This window comes from Rutidosis leptorrhynchoides, chromosome 1 (genome assembly GCF_046630445.1).
Source record: "Rutidosis leptorrhynchoides isolate AG116_Rl617_1_P2 chromosome 1, CSIRO_AGI_Rlap_v1, whole genome shotgun sequence".
In the NCBI taxonomy this organism is placed as follows: domain Eukaryota; kingdom Viridiplantae; phylum Streptophyta; class Magnoliopsida; order Asterales; family Asteraceae; genus Rutidosis; species Rutidosis leptorrhynchoides.
The window spans coordinates 90,688,994-90,695,504 of record NC_092333.1 but is presented as its reverse complement, the minus strand read 5'-3'; positions in this window follow the sequence as shown (position 1 = coordinate 90,695,504).

Genomic DNA, 6,511 nt, shown 5'->3' with positions numbered 1-6,511 from the left:
AATAGCAAGGCGCTAGAAATTACAAAAGAATTTTGAAGTCATGTCACCCAATTTATTCAAGAATTACAAAATCTAGAATACAACCAATTAAATGCAAAAACTTCTATCGTATCAAAAAAGTGTGACTTGCAAAAAATTTTGTCATTAAAAATGATGTTGTTTCGAAGCCTCTGAATGTTCCAAAGAGCTGACAGAAAAATGACCTTCAATAGAATCCAGCATTATAAACTTTTCTTGCTGTTAGTTGAGGCCCATAATGCCCTCCTGTTGGTCCTGTGTGACAATGGTTTAAAATTTTACTAGTTTCATCTCCGAATACACATCGGCGTATTATTCCATCTGGACAACTTTTAAATAGATGTGGATCTTCCCAGAAATAGTGTTTTATATCACTGAAGAATTTCTTTCGTTTTTGGTACGATAATCCTTTTTCAAGGAATCCACATACTAAATAGTTTGCATAGTCTGCAAACCATGGAATTTCATTATAATCTATCTTCAATAGATATTCATCAGGAAAGTTGTCTTATATGGCCGATTCATTTAGAACTTCTAATTTGGGATTTTCAAGACGAGAAAGATGATCATCGGCGAGATTTTCTGCTCCTCTTTTATCTCGGATTTCAATATCAAATTCTTGTAAGAGTAAGATCCAACAGATTAATCTTGGTTTGGCATCTTGTTTCGAAAATAGGTATCTGAGAGCAGAATGGTCGGTATAGATCACCGTTTTTGCTAGAACGAGATATGATCGAAATTTGTCAAAAGCAAATACAATAGCAAGGAGTTCTTTTTCAGTAGTTGTGTAATTCGTTTGTGCTCCTTGTAATGTCTTACTAGCATAATATATAGATTGAAATCGTTTTTCAATCCTTTGTCCTAAAACGGCTCCCATTGCAAAATCACTTGCATCGCACATTAATTCAAACGGTAGATTCCAATTTGGTGTTATCATGATCGGCGCATTAGTAAGTTTCTCTTTAAGAATATTAAAAGATTTGATACATTCATCTGAAAAGATGAATGGAGCATCCTTTTCTAGGAGTTTATTCATAGGAGTGGCAATTTTAGAAAAATCTTTTATGAAACGTCGGTAAAAACCGGCATGCCCTAGAAAACTCTTAACTCCTCTAACATTGGTGGGATGTGAAAGTTTAGCAATTACATCTACTTTAGCTCTATCCACTTCAATTCCTTCTTTTGAAATTTTATGTCCAAGAACGATGCCTTCTTTAACCATGAAATGGCATTTCTCCCAATTAAGTACTAGATTTGATTGTTCGCATCTAATCAGCATTCGTTCAAGATTAGCTAGACATGATTCAAATGTATCACCGAAGACTGAAAATTCATCCATGAAAACTTCCATGCATTCTTCTATCATGTCGTGAAAAATCGCAATCATACATCTTTGAAAGGTTGCAGGGGCATTGCAAAGTCCAAATGGCATGTGTTTGTAAGCAAAAGTACCATAAGGGCACGTGAACGTGGTTTTCTCTTAATCTTCGGGTGCTATTGGAATTTGAAAATATCCGGAAAATCCATCAAGAAAACAATAGTAACTATTTCCGGCTAATCTTTCCAACATTTGATCAATAAAAGGTAAGGGAAAGTGATCTTTTCTGGTGGCGTCATTTAATTTTCTATAATCAATACATACACGCCATCCTGTTACAGTCCTAGTAGGAATAAGCTCATTTTTTCCATTTGTAATAACAGTCATGCCACCCTTCTTAGGCACGCATTGAACTGGGCTTACCCATGGACTATCAGAGTTTGGATAAATTAGACCTGCGTCTAGCAGTTTAATAATTTCTTTTTTTACTACATCTTGCATATTCGGATTTAGTCTTCATTGGCGTTGCACATACGTTTTATGACCTTCTTCCATAAGGATTTTATGTTTGCAATACGAAGGACTTATTCCTTTAATATCATGAATCTTCCATGCAATGGCTGGTTTATGAGCTTTCAACACAGAAATGAGTTGTGATTTCTCATTTTCAGTAAGAGAAGACGATATTATTACAGGTAATTCAGATTCACCATGCAAATAAGCGTATTCCAAATGGTTTGGAAGTGGCTTTAATTCTAATGTCAGTGGTTCTTCTATCGATGATTTATATAGATATCTGTCTTCTTCTTTTAGCATTTGAATTTCTTCTGTTGTTGGTTCATATCCATTAGCTATTAGTGTAGCTAACATTTCAGCTTCATCAATTGGTTCATTACCTTCTCCTAAAGAACATTCTCCTGTTCCTTGTAATTCTGGAAATTCTTCTAACAATTCTGCATGTGAGTCTATAGTTTGAATATAATAGCATGTATCATCTGCAGATTGCGGTTGTTGCATTGCTCTATCAACTGAAAAGGTAACACTCTCGTCCTCTATACTTAGGGTCAATTTCTTACCAAACACGTCTATCATTGCTTTAGCTGTGTTTAAGAATGGTCTTCCTAATATGAGAGGAACTTGAGAATCTTCTTCCATGTCCAGAACAACAAAATCTACTGGAAATACTAAAGTACCAACTTTAACTAGCATGTTCTCCATTATCCCTCTAGGATATTTTATTGATCGATATGCTAGTTGTATGCTTATTCTTGTTGGTTTCAATTCTCCAAGGTCTAGTTTAGCGTATAGTGAATACGGCATTAAATTTATACTAGCACCTAAGTCTGCCAATTCTTCTATTGAACTAAGACTACCCAGAAAACATAGAATTGTGAAACTTCCTGGATCAGATAATTTTTCTGGTATCTTATTCAACAGCACTACTAAACAATTAGCGTTCATAGTAACAGCCGAGAGTTCTTCCATTTTCTTTCTATTCGTGATCAGATCTTTCAAGAATTTAGCATATCTAGGCATTCCTGAAATCACATCAATGAAAAGAAGATTTACATTTATCTGTTTAAACATATCTAAGAATTTGGATTGCTCGGCTTCAAGTTTCTCTTTCTTCATTTTACTCGGGTAAGGAAGTGGTGGTTGGTATGGTTTAACATAAGGTTTATCCTTAACTGTGTTATCTTCATTAACCTTTTCAACTACCGGTTCTTTTTCCTTATCTTGATCAGGTTGTGGTTCTTGTGGAGTAGGAATAGCTTCATCAGAAGTTACAGGTATTTCAGGTGGTTTAAGTGTTGTACCACTTCTTGTGGTAATGGCTTTAGCTGTTTCATTTCGGGGGTTAGCATTTGTATCACTAGGTAGACTTCCCGGTTTTCTTTCACCTATTAACCTTGCTAGGTTACTTACTTCTTGTTCCAAGTTTTGAATAGAAGCTTGTTGATTTCTAAATGCTTGAGCATTTTGTTCATTGGTTTGTTTTTGAGATGTGAAAAACTGCGTTTGAGTTTCAACTAGCTTCGTCATCATATCTTCTAAATTCGGCTTTTTATCATCGGTTTGTGGTGGTTTGTTTTGAAAATTAGGTCTTTGCTGGTTGTAAGTATTGTTGGATACTTGTTGATTGCTAGGACCTTGTTGGTTGTTGTATGGAATATTTCGGTTATAATTCTGATTTTGATTGTAAATCGGTGTTGGCGGTAGATAATTATTCTGATAATTATTTCCAGGCCTTTGGTTTAGATATGAAACATTCTCTCTTTGTTCCATTGTTAATTCAATACTGAGACAATCTTTTGTCAAATGTGGTCCTCCACACTGCTCACAACTAATTCGTATTGAGTGGATATCTTTAGTCATCTTTTCCATTCGTCTCTCGACAGCATCTATCTTTGCGGAAATGGAATCTAAGTCATGGCTAGAATCGGCTCTAGCTGCTTTAGATGATATAACGATATCTTTTTCTTTGTGCCACTCATGTGAGTGGGAAGCAGTGTTATCAATAATTTTGTAAGCATCAGTTTCGGTTTTCTTCATAATGGAACCACCAGCTGCTATATCTATGTCTTTTCTTGTAGTGATGTCGCATCCTTGGTAGAATATTTGTACTATTTGACAGGTGTCTAAACCATGTTGCGGACATCCTCTTAGTAACTTTCCAAATCTTGTCCACGCCTCATATAGAGTTTCATTCGGTTTCTGTGTGAACGTAACAATTTCTCCTTGAAGTCTTACGGCTTTAGATGCCGGAAAGAATTGTTTAAGAAAATTTTCAACTAAAACGTCCCATGTATCGATCGCCCCTTCAGGTAACGATTCCAACCAATCTTTGGCTTCTCCCTTTAAAGTCCAGAGAAATAACATGAGATATATCTATTCATCCTCCACTTCTCGGATTTTAAATAGTGTGCAGATCCTATTAAAGGTACGAAGATGTTCATTTGGATCTTCCTTTGGCGCACCACTAAATTGACATTGATTAGTCACCATGTGTAGAATTTGTCCTTTGATTTCATAATCTGGCGCATTAATGTCAGGATGAGTAATTGCGTGACCTTGGCCAGTGCGTTTAGCTCTCATTCGGTCTTTCATATTTAAAGGTTCTAGATTCTCCATAATTGAATTTGTTGAATCAGAATCACTAGAGGATTCTGATTTAATGGTTCGTTCCTCAACAATCTCTGTTTGAATGATTGGTGGTTCCGGAGGAAAATTTAATGGTTCAGGATCTATGAATCGTCCCTGAATATTCTACGGATTCTCAATTGTGAGGTCGGGTTCAAAAAATGGATTATCGAAAATTTGAATTGGAGTACTTGGTTGACTGGATGACGATTCTAAAGAAAAATCAACGACGGTAATATTAGCTAGATGTCTTGATCTAGTTACAGGTGGTGAACGTACAAAAGGTGGTGAACGTCTTGCTCGGTGCATTCACTGAATATCCTATTAGTTTTTAAAAAGGAAAGAAAAATTATATAAGTTATCCAATTAATAGACTTTTCTAATTTTGCCCACGTTTCGAATAGCCAAAAGATGCAGCAGAGGGGCAGGATTCGTTTGGTCTCAATATAATTGAGGACTGTTTGGCTGCAATAACCCGGTCCACGTACAAATCCAACTATTACTACGAACCAGAAAATTTTAATGTCTATCAATTTAACCACTTAAAATAAATTTTCGTAATTTTAAGAAATTTAGATAAGAAGTAGAAAAAAATCTATGTCCTAAAACTAGAATAGCGAGAAATAAGAAAGAAAAAGAGTGCGTCGAAAAAGAAAAAGAAAAGGGTTGAAAAATAAAAGGCGTCGGAAAATAAGAAATAAAAAGAAATGACTTATAGAACTTAAAAACACTCGACTAACCCAACCTTATTACTATCACTAACTTAAAATTATAATCGCAAATTGAGATTACTAATTGGAATGATAATTGATACATAGGTAAAAGGTGTCTAAAAATATTAAAGCTTACAAGTAAAACTATATCCCAAATGGCAATAACTTAAAAAAAAAAGCACTAAAATTTAAAAAGGCGTCGCAAAATTCTAAAGCACCTAGATCTTAGTCTAAAGAAAAAGCACTTAAGAGATTTTACGACAAAGCCTAAAAATCTATAAATAAAAATAACTATGGCAAAAATTAAGTTTAAAACTAAAAACTAGCGAAAAACACAAATATTACGCTAAAACAATTAAAAAGGGACAAAATATAAAAATATACTAAAAGTTGTAAAAAGTACAATTCTTATAAAAATATTATTTTTATATTATTTATTTTATAAAATTATTAATTTTATAATTTAATTAAACTAAATAAAATTAAATAAAACTAAATAAACTAATTAAAACTAAATATTTTAATAAAAATACCCTAATTAGGGTTTAGGATTAATAATAATAATAATTATCCCGTAATTAATGCTGTTAGGGTTCCTGTGTACCCGTGTCAGGGCTGCTCCGCGACTTGCGGTGCCCGAGGCTGGAAAACTCCGCGAGTCGCGGGGATTTAAATTTCAGATCAGGTTGCTTCGTTTGACAGGTTCAACGTAATTTTATTTATATATTTTTTTATTTTTCTGTTTTTAATTTAATTAAAATATTTATATAATTTAAATAAAACTTATATTTTAAAAACTAGAATAGAAATAAAAATATGTTACAATTTTATAAATAAAAATCTTAAAACTAGATTTATATATAAATTTTTTTTCTTTTCGGTTTTTGATTTTATGTTTTAAATAAAATCAAAATATTAAATAAAACTTATATTTTTATAAAATAAAAATAAAGAAACTTTATAAAACTTAAATATTTAACAAACTCTTAAAAATATTATATTTTTGTTTTTCTTTTTATGTTTTCGAATATTTAAAACGTATTTTTAAAAAAACGTCTTTTTATAAAAGTAAACTAAAAATAATTTTTTTTTATATATTTATTAGCGTTGCGCTTCCGGCTTTTAAGCTAGATGATCCCCGGCAGCGGCGCCAAATATACTTGATAGTTAAAGCTAAGGGGTATAAAATACTATTAAATTTTACAAGGAAATACTATTAAATACGATACAATTTTACACAAGATATTTATTTATTTAGAGAATGGATATACTTAAACCTTGCTACAACACTTATAGGCAGTGTACCTAATCGTACAGTAGT